This window comes from Ictidomys tridecemlineatus, chromosome 8, assembly GCF_052094955.1.
Source record: "Ictidomys tridecemlineatus isolate mIctTri1 chromosome 8, mIctTri1.hap1, whole genome shotgun sequence".
In the NCBI taxonomy this organism is placed as follows: domain Eukaryota; kingdom Metazoa; phylum Chordata; class Mammalia; order Rodentia; family Sciuridae; genus Ictidomys; species Ictidomys tridecemlineatus.
The window spans coordinates 81,393,946-81,415,288 of NC_135484.1; positions in this window are offsets into that span (position 1 = coordinate 81,393,946).

Here is a 21,343-nt window from a genome sequence, read left to right on the forward strand (position 1 = left end):
TTCTGGCATAAATTTTCAATCTTTGATGTTGGTCATTAAAATATTGATAAAAACTTCAAATATAACACGCTTTCTTTTTTAAGATATATGCATTTCAATGGGTTTTATGGCTTTAGTTATATAGACATTTTGAGATTTATGACTACAGAATGATGTAGTTATTTTCAAAGAGAAATAAAGAGGGAAGTAACCAAAGTATTTATGTCTGCATAAATATTTAAATTGAAACAAATATACCACACATTTATACGCAGACAAAAATACTGAATAATCGAAATCCTTTGTTTTCCATGAGAAGCTAAAAATACTGAATAATCAAAATCCTTTGTTTTCCATAAGTAGCTAAAGTAAGTATTTCATCCAATATATCAAGGAGGTTATCAGAGTTTTCTAAAATCTTTCATTATATCTGAATCATTGTCTAGTCAGTTAATACATATTGTTAGACAGTATAGACTATCTGTTCTCATTATAGACAATCAGTGCTATTTTTTATTAACACACAGTAGTTGTACCTATGTGAACTGGAATAGTGCATACCAGACAAGGGGACTTGAAATACTCTGAGATAGCTGTAGTCTATATCTCATAATTTGGTGAATAAACTTAAAACTTTAAACCTATACTTTCTGAAGGCAGGAAATGTCCCATTTAAATACTAAATAAGTTGCTCATGAATTAACAAATATATAATCATACTTATATTATTCATAAGGAGCATTTAATATCCCAAATTGTTTGGAATAAATTTTTCATATTTTAAGGTGGAGAAAGGTTTACTCCAATTAATTTGTGGTTCAGAAGAATGTTAAAACTTAAAAACATAAAGCAAAAACCAAATAAAACAAAAACTCCAATTAATTTAGCAGTGTTGTGATTTTACTAAAGATGTGTTGATTTGGGTATTTATTCATGAAGCTTTTGTCATGTATCTTAGAGTATTTAGAAGGCATTTATTTTCATAATCTGGGGAGTGAGATGGGGCAAATCATACTGTTCTATTGTGTGTTACATGCATGTACAAACGTGTGACAATAAATTCCATCAGTATGTACAACTATAAGGCACAAATTTTAAAAGAGGGGAAATGTATCCTGCTATATAAGTTTCAGGCTATCCTTGAAGTATATAGATAAGTGCCGTTCAATTTTCTTTATTCATCTTAAAGATAAGTCTGGGAAACAAGAATTGTCAGGTTTTCTCAACCTCACCATTACTGACATTTTGGGTGGGATAATTGCTTGTTGTAAAGGGCTATCCTTGGCACTGTTGGCTGCTTAGCAGCATCCCTGACTTATACCTACCATGTGCCAGTAGAATCTCTCTTACTTCTTGTGACAACCAAAGTTAACTCAAGACATTGCCGAATGTCCCTTGGGTGGGTTGGGAAGTGCATGTGCTATAAGCCTTTCTATATTAAGTTACTTAATACTCTCAACAAGGCTTTAAGTCCGGTATTATTTCCTGCATTTTAAAGATTAGGAAATTTAATTTGTAGCATGCAACTAATAAGCAGTTTTAGTCCCGAGAAGTGTATTTCCAATAGGAGCTTGTTTTTCTGTTTTTAATATACTCTTAATTTAGAACATCATTAGATTTACAGAAAAGTTGCATTACACTGCAGAGTTCCCACATGCCCTTTAGTTCTCCCTAAGGTTTTCCCTATTTTATATTATCATAGCAATTTGTTACAAATAACAAATAAATACTGATACTTTATGATTAACAGAAGTACCTAAGTTACTTGCACTCCCTGTTTTGCTTAACATCCCTTTTCTCTTTCCAGGGTCCCCTTCAGAAACCATATACATTTAACGATTTCATCTCCTTAGGCTCCTCTGGAGTGATGGTTTCTCAGATTTTCCCTATTTGTTAAAACCTTGACAGTTTTTGAGGAGCTCTGGACAGACATTTTGTAAAATGTTTACTACTGAAGTATGTCTGACATTTTTCTTAAGATTAGATTGGGGTTTTTGGTTTGGGGGAATAAGAACACAGAAGTAAATTGACATTCTCTTCACAACATACCAAAGGGACATGTTACAGTGTGGGTTATCACAGTTTATACTGTCTTTGCTCACCTGACAGAAATAATATTTGCCAGATTCCTATACATTCACTCTCTTTTTGTGTTATATTTTTACATGTAAAGTTAGTCTTCTTGATTTCTCATTTTCCTTCCATATTATCTGGGAGAAAGTCACTGAATGCAACTGAAAATTAGGAAGGGAATTATGCTCCACAATAAATTCATATACATAAATTACTTGGGATTCATCTGCATGTAGAATTTGTTTCATATTTCCTTAATTTATTTATTCAGTTGCTTAGTTATGTCAACAAGGATTCAAGGAAATTTATTGTATATTTTAGTTTATAGTCCAGTATTGTTTTATTACCACCTTTCTCCAGTTTTGGTTGTTAAGAGCTCTTTAAGATGGCTGAAAACTGTTAACTGTATTATCCTCAACAAATGCATTATTTCAATATTATCTAATACCCTTGTCCCTTTGACATAGCCTCATCATTATCTGTGTTTGTTTTTGGTAATTATTTTTTTTTATTTGCCATAATTAGATTATGTTTTATTTTTTTTATTGGTTGTTCACAACATTACAAAGCTCTTGACATATCATATTTCATACATTAGATTGAAGTGGGTTATGGACTCTCAATTTTACCCCAAATGCAGATTGCAGAATCACGTCGGTTACACATCCACAATTTTACCTTATTGGTAATTGTTGTATTCTGCTACCTTTCCTATCCCCTACTATCCCCCCTCCCCTTCCCTCACATCTTCTCTCTCTACCCCATCTACTGTAATTCATTTCTCTCCTTGTTTATTTTCTCATTCCCCTCACAACCTCTTATATGTAATTTTGTATAGCAATGAGGGTCTCCCTTCATTTCCATGCAATTTTGTAATTCTTTACTTCTTGGCACTATAAGATGTTCTGTATTCATCTTGTATATTACCTACCTCAGTCCTTTCATTTCTACAAGTAGCCCTGATTAATTGTGTTGAAGAATGGGCTTATAAAGCAAGATCTGTGCACTGGATGGGTTCTTGCTCTCAAAAATCCTCGATCATAAGCCCTCTAAACTAACAGCAAGGCAATATATGGTTATATGATATCCTGGGTACACATACATATCTATAAATATTTCTGTAGGTATCCCTCTGTTTTATTAAGATAATCACAGTGATGTCTGCAAATCTAATGCTTTCCTCTTGAAGCAATCAAATTTCTTCCCTTGTTTATCTGTAATTTCCCAAACTAACCGAAATTTCCTGGCTTGTACTATCCTCCATCCATTTACTTAATTGTTGAATTTCTATGTCCATAAAAAGTGGTATTGGAATCATCTCCCTGAGAATCTGGAGTTTTCATCTCCCCAGGGTACCTGGGCTTATAAAATGTGAAACTGAGAGATAATGGTTGCCATGCTTTTTACCATGATGACAGGGAAGCAGAGAAAGAACAGAAAATAAAACTATGCTAAAAAGATGGGGCAGAGAAAAAATTCTAACGTCATTCTCAGGGACAGTTCATCCCTGAGAAACTGGCCACATTCCCACCCTTGAATCCTAAGAGACAATCATGTAAACTCATCATTAATTCCTCCATTTTTCTTTTCTTAAGGTCAAGTCCAGTTGAATTCTGTGGTTGCAACTGAACCAGACTTACATAAAACAGAGTTCTTACTTTGTTTATTTTTCTGAAAATATATTACAGGTATCATGCCACTATCTTTATTTTTGGTCATTTCCTTTTTTACCATTTCATCCCTATTTTTCTAAAATTTTATCTCAACAGAAAGGCTTTTTGCAAGCACTTGCCTCCCATTTTTATCCTTCTTTAGAATTATCCTCTCTCCCTCCCTCCTTGTATCTCTTTCTTTCCTTCCTTCCTTCCCTTCCTCCCTCCCTATTTCTTTCTCTTTCTCTCTCTTCTCTCCACCCCCTTCCTTCCTTCTTTCCAACATCTCAATACTTATGAATCTCCATTTTTTTCCTCTTCATCATGAGGTCAATCATTTTTAGAGCATTTATGAGAACTGCTTTCTTAATTGCTACAATGAAGGACTGTGTCTACCGTGCCCAGTTACCATCAACTCTAAGATGATGAAACAACTCTAATGTTTCACAATGTTACTGTCAATAACCAGCATTTTCTTTCTTATGAAGAGAATCCATTTCCTTTGCTGCATGCTGCCTGTTTTCATAGGTGAATAAATTTCCATGTTTAAATGGTATAGTTACATAAAAGAAATTATTATCACAGCACTAAGTCATACAATGAAGCAACACATCTTCAAATGTTGTCAATTAAAAAACAAGACTGTTTTTATTTAACTAGCAAAAGATAACAATTAGTATATATACTTCCAACAAACTTTTATAACCATATGTGAAAGAGAGATGACTCATAAAGTACTATAAATAAACAACTAAAACTCTTTATTTTTGTAAGTTTATCAGTCCCCTGTAAAAATTATTTTTATGGATTAATCTCACCTCATAGTTGAATGAATACAGCTTATGACTTCATTATTGATTATATGACTTCATTTGGGTTCTGAACATGGAATTTGTAAGTTGGTTTCGAACAAAGTCCTAATGCAGAAATTAACATATTAAATCTCAACTACTACAATCATCAATCTAATCTACAATCATCAATCTTATTCAAAAGACTACTCATGGTGCACTTCCTTCTCTACCATGGCCACAGAAAACATCAACTTTCTTTTTTCTACTCCTCTAAGTCTCCCTACATTGAAGATATATATATATATATATATTATATATATATATATATATATATAGTCTAAATCCTTTTTCTGATTAAAGAAAACATTTACACATAAAAAAAATTTGTTCATTTTCATTGTAGTTATGTTTTGTATTAAAACTGTGGTGGAAAAAGAAAAATGCATCCTTGTCATTTGAGTTTTTTTCAATAGTTGTAACTACTTTTAAAATGAAAAATATTTAAAATATAGTTCAAAAATATAAATTTCAAGAAAATATTATTTTTGAGGGCAGGTTTAATATATCAAGCAAATCACTCTCTGATTGCTAATAAGTTTATTCCCAATGATTGATACTGGCCTCTGATCTTCTCTATCTTGTTTCTTTGATAGATAAATCTTCTAATATGACCTATCAATGACTAAGTCACTTATATTAAAAAATACCAAATAGTTTATATGTGGGACTTAATTTCTTTTCTTTATGAGATTCTATGGATTAAAAAATAAATATTGAGGTATACAATCATACCTATGAAATTTTTTTACACTTCAGTGTAGAATAGTTAGAAGGGAATCTTGTGAACATTTATTTTAAAATCTTTTATTTAATAAGTAATAAAATGAGGTAGAGCACATAATCTGCTATCAAAAAATAGATCAGGGCATTTTATCTTATATGTATTTAAAGTATTTGGTAAACAGAATTTTTTTCTGAGCTGAGAATAAGCAGCTTGAATCTCACTGTCACCCAGGTTCATGCCTCTTCTCAGTGAATTCTTTCCCTGTTAAACCCACAGTGTCTATGTGCTTATTATCACCCAAATTTCCTGCGACTTGGGAAGACTACAGATCTTAGCACTTTGGCAGCCAGACAAGGAGTGACAGTAATACTTTACTTCTGATCTCAGCCAGTGAGTGAAATCTCAAGTGATTCTGCATCTCTTTCTTCCCCTAAGGGAAGGCAAAAAGTATTGAATTGTCATCTTGATTTTGTTTTCTAATAAACAATACATGGCAACTTGTGTTAGCTTTCAGGTACTTTGAAAGGTATTATTTCAATTTTAGCTTAGAGGCCTATTTCTAGAAAACTATCACTGTCTGTGAATCGATGTTTTAAATATAAGTATTAATATGATGCCATTACTTTATGTAATCTCTGTAGGAAGAACTTACATGATGGCAGTGACTAGGCTATTACTTCTGCCTTCTGGAAAGGCAGCTTAGATTATATAAGCTAACTGAATAGATGAAGGCCTAGGCAGGTTTTGTTAGCCCTTACTCATCTTAAGCCCACAGAGATGCCCACTATTCTTATGGTCTTGGAGTCTGAGAAAATGTGCTTGTCTACTTGCTGTTAGAGTTTCACTTTACTTGCTGCCTCACGGGGGTTTCCCTTTCGATTTCCCAGCATATATTTCCATTCATTATAACAGACATCAGGCTTTACCACACCTCTCCTGTTAGCATTGAACTAATGTGCCAAGCAGAAGCTTCCATCAGTATGGGTTACTATCAGACAAAAAGGAGTAGAGAATCTGCCTCCAACATATCAGGCAATAACATTTGCAAGCAATTAACATTAATTCATATAGACCACTACAGTATATAGTTGCTTGCTACTGCTGCATAACCTAGACTATTTTGAACAATGTTTCCAAATACATTCAGATATATTAGAGCATTCTTCAGGTAAAGCTACCATATTTAACTCTGTCATTTTTTTTCTTCCAAAGTATATTGTTTCTTTTCAGAAAATGGGACTTGATATTTTCCTTAATTATACTTCTGAGTATCCCATAGAAAAGTTTAACATTTCACACATGACCTTTAGGAGTAGTAGTAGTAGAAGTAAATTGAATGACATTTATAGCCAAGTGGCTATGATTCTGGAGCTAAATTACAAACTAATAATAATACTAAGTGGTATGGAAAGAGAAAAATACATGTCAATAGAACAAAGTGATTATCCCCTGAGGGAATTTTTTGTTGTTGTTGTTAAGAGTCTAAATTTAACACTCTAAAAGGATAGACTCTATTTGTGAATTCAGGAGAAGTCTAGGGTAGCTACTCAATTCCAGTGGAAGACTTTCAGATACATCCAATAATGGAATTGGCTAACCTAGAGCTAATAAGCTGGTGACGAGAACTTTGAAATGAAAACATTTAGGCAAAATGAGAGGACATTTTACATGCACATAACCATCATCATTATGTAAATAACTAGAAAGGTTTTTTTAACCTAAATTACATCACAGAAATAGTTCCTTGGAAAAGTTCACGCGTTGATAGCTCTGAGGAAACTGTAATTTGTTTAAACTACCTTAAATTGTGTTTGAGTAATGTCTCAATGACAACTTAAATGTTTTGTTGAAATAATATTTTTATTAAATGTAGATTCACATTTTTTTCTTATATAAGAGAGATACTCAGTAAAATTAGTATAAAGTTTTACACTTAAAAGATGAATACACACATATACATTCATGGCTACTCTCCACCTGGAATCTGCAAGCTCTGAAAGAATAAATAAGAACTGAGCATGGAACCAAGGCATATTGTTTTGTTCTCATGTAGCCCATTCAGACTATATCAGAATTTCCAAAACACACAAATTTTTCTCTTAAATGAGTGTAAAGATCAAAAGAAATGTTGTTACCTTAAATTTAAATTATAAGTATATTGAAATATAAGTCTCATTAACTCAGCTCAAAACCAAACATTCTGTGGTGCCCTGTATCCAAAGATGGCTGCCATCTGGTATCATCTTTGAAGAGCTCACAGTCAGGGCGAGAACAGAAAGACCATGAAGTGTATGTGCTGTGACGGAAGTGGGCGTTTAGTGCTACAAATGCAGAGATGTGGGAGGGAACAGGTCTGGTGGTCTGAGAGGAAGAGGGTGGAAACTGATGAAACAAGTCTTCTGCCCCCAGTTCATTGCCCAGTAATTTAATGCACAACTCTTAGAATTTAATTGTATTAACCACTAAAATGAATAATCCCAATATTGTAACATGAGAACAAAAGCAAAAAATGATTGTTGCTATAGCACAATCTTTTCTTAATGAGAATATGGCCAGAAAAAGCTTGACACTAAAATGGAGCCTTAAATTTTCAGGGCCCTCTTAAAATACTATTTGTTTTTTAAATAAGGCATTTCTGCTGGAGAAAATTTTATCACGTCAGACATTTGACTACACAAAAGAAAATGTAAATTAAAATGCAGTAATAAGATAGAGGCTACTTGGAGAAAAAGTTTGGGATGGAATTTATTTGACTCAATAAAACAGAATGTCTGTATAGTCCATCAAGATTGCAGACAAAAGCTGTGCCTTCATTACATTAATTTTATTTATGTTTTGGACATATTTGCAGAAAGAATTAGTAGAATATAAGCAGAAGAGGGTTTTAGTTTAATAATTTGAAAATGAGGAAAATTATAGTTTTCCTATAGAAGACAAGATAATCATAAAGGATGAGAAGAATTGAGGACTACTGCCAAAGGAATAAGTGGGGTTTTATCACTTAGGGCAAGTGGATGGGGGAAAGACATATGAACACAGGCAAGTGAAAGGGTAGGAGAGGGAAGCAATGAACAAAGAAGAGTGGACCAAGGGCAAGCAAAGCATTCAAGTGTGCTTTTCATACCTGACCTCATCATGGAGAAAAAGGCTTTAAGTATTTAATACATAAAGACACTTGAAATCCATAGATGATCATCTCTGATTTTGTTCGATGCTTACTAAGAATCACTTCTTTTAGTTTGACTTCCAAGAAAGCTGCCAACAAAGAGATTCTCTGTCAAGTCACTATGGAGCAGTTACATTTCAACAGTTATAGTTCCTGTTACAAAATAATATGGTATCATTTTATGTTTTGTGTTTTTATTCTTCTAGAATGTTTCATGTTTCATCCAATGCTAACTTCAAGACAGTTGGGATTCATATTGACATGTAGCAAGAATTGTAATTTATGCTTCTTAAAAGAAGAGTGATATTTCTTTAGCATTTGAGCAGCAAAGTGCCATAAAAAAATGGCAAATTGAGATGCCACTTCAAACAAAGCACAACCCATTTTGATACTACTGCTGTTAAATAGAATGATGAGCTGAAAAGGTTCTAGTAGTAGAGAGGCACTTTACCTAGGAAAGAGCGAACATAGGACATAAAAGCTATTTATTTTTTTCCTTGATGCCTAGCACTGAAGTAGATGTTTAAAACGTAAACATTTCTCAGAACTCTTCTCTGTACACCATTAGACCTGTATTCAACTTTTATTTCAAACATACAGATAAAACTCCTGCGTTTTCCATGATTATGGAGAGAGCAGGTGGTAGCATTGTGGAGAAAGTGTCTCCTTCTCTGAGCAGGTTGTGGGCTGAGACATTTTTTCATTCTCCTTGTGTTCAACCTGTGCTCATGTAGGCCAATGTACTGAACACTAAGATACAGCACCTGGAACTGTACTTTTACAAAACCATTATTTCCTTCTCTACTGAGGGATCTGAACATAGTGTCCAGAGGCACTGTATTGTCTAGTGAAATTAAAAATGTCCTAGAAAGCATAAAGCAAGAATGGAAGGTTTAGAAACAAAACTTCAATTCTGTTATATAGGTCTATTTGTAGCAGTGCTGTTCTTAGTGAAATGAGGCAGGCAGCCATGTCTGCAGGTCAGATCTTGCCAAAGTAGTAACCTCCACTTGAGTTTGTCTCACTTCTCCTTGTTCTATGGTCTTATAGTCATTTTCAACTATGATTAAATTGCTTTGCATAGTTTATTTAAACAGAAAAATGGGGGAGAGTGTAAAGTATAATTAACCCAGTAACAAAAGGGATAATCCTATTATTTATTTATTTATTGGTACCAAGAATTGAACTCAGGGGTAGTCAACTACTGAGCAACATCCCCAGCCCTATTTTGTATTTTTATTTAGAGACGGAGGCTCACTGAGTTGCTTTGCGCCTTGCTTTTGCTGAGGCTGGCTTTGAACTCACCATCTTCCTATCTCAGCTTCCTGAGCTGCTGGGATTACAGGTGTGCACCACTCCACCCAGTGATTTTAAAGAATTTGAAAACATTAAGTTCTAGATCTGTAAAACCATTTTTTGGTAATGAACTGAGAATTGCATAGAAGATTATAACATAGCTTCAGAGCTGGAAGGGCCTTTTGAGAGCCTCTGGGTTTAAATTTCTCATTTCACAGATAAGGAATTGGATCTCCAGTAACCCAGGCTTAAAAGAGAAGACATGGGGAAAGAAAGTTAATTCATTGGACATGCTAAATTATAAGTGCTTGTGAGAGGCCTGGTGGGAAATATTAATTAGACATTAAGTAATATGATCATAGGTAAAGGCTCTCTTCTCTTTCTATATGGTAGTCGATTCTGAAACAAAATTTTTCAAAAGATAATTATGACTTTGGTGTTATACATTTGTGCACCAAGAACGGTCATATTTCTTTGTTACGTATTGGGTACAAAAAGATTGAATGGGCATCACTCCTAAATTTTCCACTGAGTACTTCCTCCTTCCACACACTTGAATCTTAGAGATCTTGGCTACTCCAGGAACTAGCCTATGCTCTGTGAAGAGTCACCATCCACTGCCTCCTTCTACAGGAGTCTGCATCCTTCACATCGGTGCCAGTGAGCTGTGAGCATAGATCACGCAGTGGGCCTCCAACTCCAAACACAAATCTATACAGGGACATAGCATTTAGGGTTGGAAGGACCAACGGGAATCACAATGTAGGGTGAAAGTTAGGACTACAGGTTTGTCATGCTCCCTATTTGTCAAGGAAGAAGAATGCTAAACTAAAACACATGTGAAGCATCATTTTATGGAAATTTCCTGGACTCAAGTTTGACTTTGTTGGAAAAGTGCCATAATCTTAAAAATCAGGGATTCCCAACAGTGATAACTCATTAGAATCAATTGGGGAGCTGTGTTTGTTTGTTGTCATTATTGCTAAATACAAACACCTGAATTATATCCAAAACAATAAAATCAGCTCTAATAAGAGGTAGTCCAAGCCATGGTAGCTTTTTTAAACACCCCAGGTGATTCTATGGTATGATCATGTTGAGAAATATATCCCTAACTTCTCTGTAGGATTTTTCACCTCTCTCTTTTGAAGACGTACCCCATCAAAGACTGCTTCTGTGACCGATTGTGAATGAGAAGGTCTAGATGGAAGATATTTGTGCACTGCATCCCACAGCATAGTTGATCTATCTAAGAGGACACCAAGGAAGTACTCTTGAGATTCCTCAACCAGCCCCAGCCTAGAGTGCAAATATGTATATTTTTCAGATCTTCTAATAGGTAAACATTGCCTTTACCAAATAGATAAATCACATACACACAACCTTAAATATCAGAGACAACGTCATCTAATTAGAATAATTTAAGGACCAGGCAAGTAATATCCTTTTTAGAATCAAAGCTGTGTAAAGCAACAAGGACTTGTGAAGCCCATGATCTGAAAGAATGTGTCATATTCATAAAAAGGAAAGAGAATATAAGCACTCAGATGGTCAAAGGAAGAATAGCTCTCACCAGTGTTCATGGCCTCTAGCTATACACCTAGTTTCCTCACTGATTCATACAGGACCTTCTCTGATAATGAGTTTGTCTACCATGTTACTAGGCAAAAAAAGTGCATTATTCCTTTACTCTATTAAACCCATATCTTCTTGCACTTGTACATTGTGCATTCTTTGTCCTGTGGGGAGTGATATATAAGTCCATTGCTGAGCCAGATATTTTTTATTGACTACTTCATAAAGAGCCATCCAAAAGTTGCAGTTACCTTCCCTAAGAATTTCATAGCCAGAAGCTATTTTTATCTCAGCTCTGTCACAGTGTGGTTCTGGATTGGGTAAGGAGAAAACTATATTTTTGATTCTTCTATTTCTGCTGATGACAAATAATTCAGAAATGCAGGATCATAACAGAATACCACACAATGACCAGAGTGTGGACACAAATACTATGTATCTTCCCACAATTTTGTATCATGTAATATAGCAGGGTATGGTGATAATTAGTTATATTTATCAGGAAATATTTTAAAGGATTATTTATGTAGCCTCCTAAAAGAAGACAAAGAAATTATAGGAGAAAAATTTCTATACATACATTTCTTATCTTCCCAACTAGAATTCAAGCACTATGAAGACAGGAGGTATGCTCTAATCTATTTGTGCAGTACAAATGTTGGACACATTGTAAGTACTCAGTAAGCATAAATCATACTTAATTCTGTTTTTTTTCTATTACACAAAAAAATTATAGTCCATTAGGCTTTCATCAGGCTAAGATAAGCACATGCTTATTTCTCTGCATCCTGAGTGGAGAGATGAGCCTTTCAAAACTAAAACATATTTTTTTAAATTTGCTGTTTTAGGATATACATGACAGTAGAGTGCATTTTGACATATTATACATACATGGAGTGCAACCCATTCCAATTAGGATTCCATTCTGGTTGTGTATTCATGTATGAAAATAGGAAAGTTATGTCTGATTCATTCTATCTTTTCTGTTCCCATCTTCACACCCTTCCTTTCCTTTCCCTTTGTCTAATCCACTGAACTTCTATTCTCCCCTCCCCTTTTATTGTGAGTCAGCATCCACATATCAGAGAGAACATTTGGACTTTGGTTTGCTTGTTTTTTTTGGGGGGGGAGGGACTGGTTTATTTCACTTAGCATGATAGTTTCTAGTTCCATCCATTTACCAGCAAATGCCATAATTTCAATCTTCTTTATGGCTGAGTAATATTTCATTGTGTATACATACCACATTTTATTTATCCATTCATCTGTTGAAGGGTACCTGTATTGATTCCATAGCTTAGCTATTATTTATTGACTGCTATAAACACTGATGTGGCTTTGTCACTGTAGTATGTTGATTTCAAGCCTTTTGGGTATAAACTAAGGAGAGGAATAACTGGGTCAAATGGTGGTTCCATCCCCAAACTTCTGAATAATCTCTATACTGTTTTCTAGAGTGGTTGTACCAAATTTGCAGTCCCACCAACAATGTATGAGTGAACCTTTTGCCCCACATCCTTGCCAACAGTTATTTTCCTTATATTCTTGATAATTGCAATTCTGACTGGAGTGAGATGGAATCTCAATATAGTTTTAATTTGCATTTCTCTAACTGCTAGAAATGTTAAATGTTTTTTATACATTTTTGATCATTCATATTTCTTCTTCCGGGAAGTACCTGTTTAGTTCCTTTGCCCATTTATTGATTGTGTTATTTGTTTTGTTGGTGTTAAGTTTTTGTGTTCTTTGTGTACCCTGGAGATAGTGCTATATTTGAAGTGCTGGAGGCAGATTTTCTCCCATTCTTTAGGCTCTCTGGTCACATTCTTGATTGTTTCCTTTGCTGTGAAGAAACTTTTGAGTTTTATGCCATACCATTTATAGATTCTTTATTTTACTTCTTGCTCTTTCGGAGTCTTATTGAGGAAGTCCTTTTCTAAGTTGATATGATGAAGAGTTGGGCCTACTTTTTCTTCTAGTAGGCTTGAGGTCTCTAGTCTAATTCTTAGGTTCTTGATTCACTTTGAGTTTTGTGTAGGGTGAGAGATAGGGGTCCAATTTCAATCTACTACATATAAATTTGCAGTTTTCCCAGCACCATTTGTTGAAGTGGCTATCTTTTCTCCAATGTATGTTTATGGTGCCTTTGTCTAGTATGAGGTAATTTTTTTAAGAATCACAATTTTAAGAGTCTCATACAGCTTGCTAGGTCCTGGAGAGGTAACATTAGGCTCTGTTACTCTATTGTTGGAGACTAATTTATCACATTTATTGTACATTTGTTTGCTTCCCCCCCCCCATTGTTGTGCAGCTTTTAATGTACCCATTATAAACACAATCCAGAGCTAATTTACTAAGGAATAATCCTATTGTAAGCATTCTTCCTCTAGATTTCTAGTGGAAAAAATTATCTTTTTTAAATTTATTTATTTATTTTACTTAGGTATATGACAGTAGAATGCATTTTGATTCATTGTACACAATTGCAGCACAACTTTTAATTTCTTGGTTGTATATGATGTCACAACATATGTGCAGTCATAGTCCCCTCCCCTTTGCCCCATCAAAGCATTTCCATTTTCCCATATCCTCCACCCCCCCGCCCCCATTATGGGTCAGCATCTACTTGTAAGAGAGAAAAAATTCGGCCTTTAGTTTTTTGGGATTGCCTTACTATACTTAGCATTATGTTCTCCAACTGTATCTATTTACCTGAAAATGCCATAATTTTATTCTCTTTTGATGCTGAGTAATATTCCATTGTGTATATATACCACAGTTTCTTCATCCACTCATCTATTGAAGGGCATCTAGGTTGGTTCCACAGTTTAGCTATTGTGAATTGTGCTGCTATAAACATTGATGTGGCTGTGTCCCTGTAGTATGCTGTTTTTAAGTCCTTTGGGTATAGACCAAGGAGTGTGATAGCTGAGTCAAATGGTGGTTCCATACCAAGTTTTCTAAGATATCTCCATACTGCTTTCAGATTGGTTGCACCACTTTGCAGTCCCACCAGTAAGGTATAAGTGTGCCTTTTCCACCACGTCCTCACCGACATTTATTTTTGTCTGTATTCTTGATAGCTGCATTCTGACTGGTGTGAGATGAAACCTTAGAGTACTTTTGATTTGCATTTCTCTAATTACTAGAGATTTTGATCCTGTGCCTAATAGAGGAAAAAGCAGGCCCAAATCTTCCATCACTTTGGATTAGGCCCTGTCTTCCTTAACAAGACTCTTACAGCACAAGAAATAAAATCAAGAATTAATAAATGGGATGGACTTAAACTAAAAAGCTTCTCAGCATAAGAAATAATCAATGAGGTGAAGAGAAAGCCTACGTTTGGGGAGCAAATTTTTGCCACACACATATCAGATGGAGCACTAATCTCTAGGATATATAAAGACCTAAAAAACTTAACACCAAGAAACAAACAACCCAATCAATAAATGGGCTAAGGAGCTGAACAGGCACTTCTCAGAAGAAGATATACATTCGATCAACAAATATGTTTGCTTTTGTTTTTGCTAGAAATGTTTTGAGACCAATTTTTAGGTATTTTTCTGGAAATATTAGACACCAAGTTCCTCCTCTAGGGTATCACTGTCTATAATTTTGCAGAAATCACCGTGAGTAGGTATGGATACATGTAAATAAAAAAAGTATTCCTACAAATTCACTTATTCATTCTTTCATTTTTTTTTAATGGGATTCTACTCTACATGCATTGTTCTGGAAGCTTGGCATATAAAAGACATCATAAACAACCGAGAAGGCATAAATCTCTGTCCTCACAGGGTTTTTACTCTAGTAAATTTAAAGTATGATTAAATTTTGATGAATAGTAACAATCATCATAGTTAACAAAATGCTAACTGAACATTTAGCAGATATTCAGTTAAATATTTAAAATTTGATTTTGCAGTTTTATTTTAATATTGTAAAACATATCCGCATATGTATATATAAAATGCATGTGCATACACTCATGCACATATACACTTACTAGATACATAAATTCATTTATATGCATATATTTTATGTAAATTTTGAGTATTTTTTTCTTTTTACCTTTCTTGGGTTCATAAAGAGCTCAAAGGTATTTATTACCTATATTTGTAGGTAATAAATATAGAAAAATTTTCTAGTCTTAGTTTAATGCCCGAGTTAAAGGTATGCTGGTTGGCTTAGTGCTAAAAATGGTTCATAGATCAGAGATTGGGGATGTAGCTAAGTGATGAAACTCAAAGAAAAAAAGAATTAGTTAAAAAAAAACATAATGATGAAACAATGCCAAATAACATCTGAGACACACAAACCTTTATCTGCATTATGGTACACAATACATCAAGCTAATTCACCTCGAGATTTACCTTAAAGACTAAAAGTTTTCTCTCCCTTTTTTTCCCTTTCCCCTCACTTCCTCTTCTATGTAATTTTGTATAACAATGAGGGTCTCCTTCCGTTTCTATGTAATTTCCCTTCTCTCTCCCTTTCCCTCCCACCACTCGTCTCTGTTTAATGTTAATCTTTTTCTCATGCTCTTCCTCCCTGCTTTGTTCTTGGTTGCTCTCCTTATATCAAAAAAGACATTTGGCATTTGTTTTTTAGGAATTGGATAGCTTCACTTAGCATAATCTGCTAGAGGATAGGAAAGGCAGCAGATTACAACAGATACTACTATGGCACTATGTAAAATTGTGAATGTGTAACCGATGTGATTCTGCAATCTGTATACGGGGTAAAAATGGGAGTTCATAATCCATTTGAATCAAATGTACGAAATATGATATGTCAAGAGCTTTGTAATGTTTTGAACAACCAATAATAAAAAAAGAAGAAAATAAATTGACATAGAAAAGTGAAAAAAAAAGACTAAAAGTTTTAAACTTTAAGGAAAGTTTTATGCCAATGAAATTGAGATGTCAGTATAATTTTATGTTTTTAAAAGGGAGGCTCCACATTAGAACTTAATTTTTTCTCCACCTACTAAATGAGATAATATGATAGAAGTTATATTTATTACCATAACAAAGTACTTCTGCTTCACATATAAGAAATTGGTGAATAATTGTCCACTTGAAATTTATTTTTATTCTTCACTACTTGTCTTTTCCAAGACCTACAAAAGAAACACCAGTAATCTGTTTGTCATTACATTGGTCTCCTGCAAATATTTTAGGAGCTGATCATGACAACCAGGGCTTGATGTCTTGCTCCTTGAATCCACAAAAATCTCTGTAGTTATGTTCCAGGGCCAAAATGCCTGGCAGTACACTGTGATTGACACTTATATTACCACATACAACATCCTACTTCAGGGAAGTACAGGGTGTTTTCATAGAGAACTTAGAACACTTTTCAAGACTGAAACTACATTTTCTACTTTTATGATAACAAAAGGGGTAATTTTATTTTTTTTAATTCAACTCTCAAGAGTTATCAGTAGTTCAATGGCACTAAGTTGTATTGTATTTCCTGTTGCTTGAAGTTTTAAAAAAATATAGTATGAATATAGTATATAGTATGAATCCTCAGAATGCTTATGACCTCAGTATAATGATTCTCAATAGTATAGCCTTTAATTAAAACAAGTTTTCACCATGAATTGATTTCAAAATTCTGATATTTTACATGGCATGTTGTACATTATTATATTGAAGGAAATTTACCAAAAATGATATTTTAATTTCAATCTATCTTCCTTTCATCAGACTAATAATAACAGCACAGTTGGAAATTGTTTTAATTTTTAAACAAATTCATCTTTTGTATTTCCATCATAAGAACACACACACACACACACACACACACACACACAAATGTGTGTGTGTGTCTTGGAAAAAGGTAGCAACGGTGACAACAATAAAATCACCCAGATCCCCACACTACATTTTCACTATACATATTTTTATACCCTTATAACCTTTTTCTATGACAATTATTTGGGTAGCTTTAAGAGCTATAAACAAAATATAGGTATAATTTTATATTCCAGATTTAGTAAATTATTCTTTTATCTTTAAATTTTTTATATGACTGACTCTTAGATATCATCTTTAGATTTTTGCCTTATACTTGGGAAGAGTGTGAGACACAACAACAGATACCTAGTACACTAAAGATGATCTTCTGAAAGATGTATCAAGGGAAAAGAGTAATAAAAATACAATAACACTCCATCTGTTAGAGTTTCAGCAGCCAGCTGCCTCACTCCCCTCTCTGTCAAAATATACAATAAATAAAAGAAATATTTCTGTGATTGTGATGAACAGACACTAAAGGCCACCTCAGTGTTGCACCTTTTGTACTCATGGTCTGGTATATTAGCTTGCTTTGAACATGAGTGAGACCTGCAACTTTCTTCTTACTAGTGGAATATGGATAAAGTGAGAAATAACACCTCTGTGATTATATTATTCTAAGAGTAGATAATAAAACATTTTGTTACTATAAAGGTGAAAACTCTCCAGAGAGTTTCTGCTCTTCAAAAGTTTTCTTAAGTTCCCTATAAAATTACCTTATAATTTACATTTACTAAAGTTGGAGATGACATGTGATAATAGAAATGCCAATCATGTGCACACTGTCCGTCATTCTATGGAAGCCTTTTGGCCTTGGAAGACACACACACACACGCACACACAGACATTCTTAAATTTATTTGGTACAAAGTTCTGATGAGGAAAAAAAGAGACAGATACTATTTTGTTTACAGAAATTGTAGATGCCTTCAAAGAGATGGTGCATCTTGAGGAATAAGATCAAATGGGAAGAGTGAGAAGGACCTTTGGGGAGTCTGTGCCAAACTGAATAGTCTCACATAAGATATATTTCTCTTATACATAGATACATAAGTCAACAAGAAATGTGGTCTTTATAGAAGGATTCTTGTAAGAGCAGGGTGTATGGAATTTTAACCTTTCACAAAATCAGGAATTATATGCTGGATTTCTGTTCTCGTGACTAAAAGGCTTAGGGGTCACTCCAGATAAACTGGGCTAACTGGGCTGCAGAAAATAACCACACAAGAGACACGAATACCTTTTTGGGGGGGTTGCTGTGACAGCTCTTCTGACTTTAAGGGTCTGAAGGAAGAGAGAGCACTCACTGACTCCTTTTATTGAGTATAAGCTATTCAAATGAGGCAAGGGGTCAGGTTTCAGGGGGTGAGTCTATCTTCATGATGTCCACTGTCAGCAGGTTGACTGACACCTGGGTAGGCCACACCCAAGGGCACAGTAAGAGGAGAAAACACACACAAGGCACTTCCATGGAAGATTCTATCCTAAACAGGGCAAGGGGTTATATTACAAAGAAACAGGTGAGCATAGCTTCAACCATGGGGCTGTAGCAAGACATACCCATGCATGAGACACCGGCCCTGGAACCCAAGAAGGGTGGGGAAAGCTCTGCCACATTTCTGTGACTGAGCACCTCAGCACCCAGCCAGGGAGTGTGACTCAGTCATGTGCAAGGTTGGTCTCCTACAATTATGTATATTTTTCATTCTTTTCTCTCTGTCCTTTTGCCCTCCCCGACATGACACATCTGATCATCAATACTTACCTGTATCAGTAAACATGCCCATGTGCACACACTTTTATTTTAACCTACTCTACTCTGTAAATATTCAAAAGTATACAAAGTATCACTTTTCTAACAAACTATTAAGATGGTGTGGGGTGTGTAATACTTAGCAATTGAGGCAGGAGATCAAGAAACTTCTTCTTAATTCTTCCTAATCTTACTAACAGCTTTCTTGCTTTACTTATTTTTACACTGTAACTTTGCCATGGAAAACAAGGGTGGACGACCATTTTACATTGACTATGAGAGGGTTCCCTTAGCTTCCCATTAGTGGTCCTCAAATGAACCTCTCTAATATTAGTGAAATACTGGAATTTATACTTCTTTTTCTTTTTTATTTTTATTTACACACACAAGCCTTCTTTAATGTAAATTTCCATTTAAAGAAAGGTTACTGGGACTAGGGCTATAGCTCAGAGGTAGAGTGCTCACCTAGCACAGTGAGGCACTGGATTCACTCTTTAGCACCACATAAAAACAAACAAGTAAAATAAAATTTAAAAAAAAACTCTTTAAAAAATAAAAGAGGGTTACTTTTCTATAATTGTCACTTCTAATATTATATCATATTATACTTCAACTATATAGACAATAATATAATTCAAGTTATAGGCAAATAATGTATCCCTTTGACTTTTGTTTATACCCTGTGAAAAGTAAAAAAGAAAGATGAAATGCTCCTCACCAATGGGACCCTCTGAGTCTTAAGGACAAAAATATTTGAAATTAAAAAGCATGAAAATTGAAATGTATTTACATTTTTCTTGTTAAATATCTTGGTATACACTATTCATTTAAAATTTAACTTTAAGGAATTGCTTTTTTAAGCAACATATCCACCAAATTTATACAGAAATTGAATTATACTGATTATATATTATACTCTGAAGCATTAATAAAACACAACTTGAAATCATGCATTTATGCCGGAATTTAATGGAAACTGTTAAAGAATAATTCTTAGTCTGGAGTCACTGAGTGTGCCTTTTTATTTGTCAGCCCTCTTAAAAGAATACAAGGTTACAAGTGCAGTTTTCATTAGTGAGGAAAATACACAAAGAATCTCTGCTCCTGTTCCTTTTGCACTACATACCCTTTTGGCTCAAATTCACCAAATAACCAACTGGCTTCGTGTTTTGGAAGGCAATATTATATATTTTCAGTTAATAGCAAACATCTTTCTGTAAGAAATACTCACTCCACCCACCATGATTCCACTCCATCACCTTTCCCACCACCCTGAATATAGCTGGTGGGACCAGTGTGGGCATCTATCTACTCCTAGCTGAACCCATTATTACTTTTCTATCTTAAATTTGAGAGATTTGTAGTGTCTGGTTAGATAAACTAACAAAAGTAAAATTTAAAGAAATTCTTAGGAATCCTTTTTTTTTCCCCATATGTACATGAAGAATCAGAACAAAGCATGCAAGCAAAGAAAATGGATCCAAAATGGGGAGAAAAGATTGAGAGATGAAAAAGGTGCACTATCTCAGTTTCTGATGATTTTCTAGTTACTAGTTCCACTCATCGCTCTAGCTGTAAGGGTCAACTCTCTGATTTTGGTTCCCATGAAAGAGTCAAGGTTTCATCAAATATATTTAAGTATTTTACTTATGCTAACTTCAGTTTCTTTCTGCTCCTTATAATCCAAAACTGTCATGACTAAAACATTTCTTAAGTCTCTTTCAAGTGAAAATAAAAAGTTCCCATGGTGGACTAATAAAATTAATTTTCCAGGAACTAAATGGAAAACTCAATTTATATCACTGATATTATAGATAGATGTAATATTAGGTAGGTGGATAGATAGACCATGCTCTAGTCTATTGTGCTACTTTGGGGCCTTCAATCAAATATTATTAGTTCTTTTTCATATTTGTACCACCAAAAACTTTATAAAATGTATTTGTATTTCATTATCTAATTAACAATAAAAATATTAAACATAATATATCCTAAAACAAAAGTCTATATCACACAACTGAAAATATCCTTTAGTTATCAACATTATGTTCATCAAATTTTTTCTGGTGTGTTTTCCTTAAATATCTATATCTTTATCTTTTATCATTAAAACCACATCCTTCAAGTTCAGAATATCAATTTCTATATACTCTCATATCCATGCCTATAATTCCTCATACCCTTCTATGATATTACCTTTATATTTAGATATTAATTATCACATGATTTCCTTCTACACACACACATACTCAATCTATATTGAAGCCTAAACCTATAATTGTACATATATATGTGTATATATTACACATAATTTCAAATTTAATAGACACTGATAAAATTCTTGCTAAAACACAGTTGCATTAGGCCAATAGCATTCATCTGATATAATGATTTTAAGAAAGAGGAACAATATTCATCATGACTTACACTTAGGTGAAGTTTATCTTTGCTTTTTCCTTTTCAATTT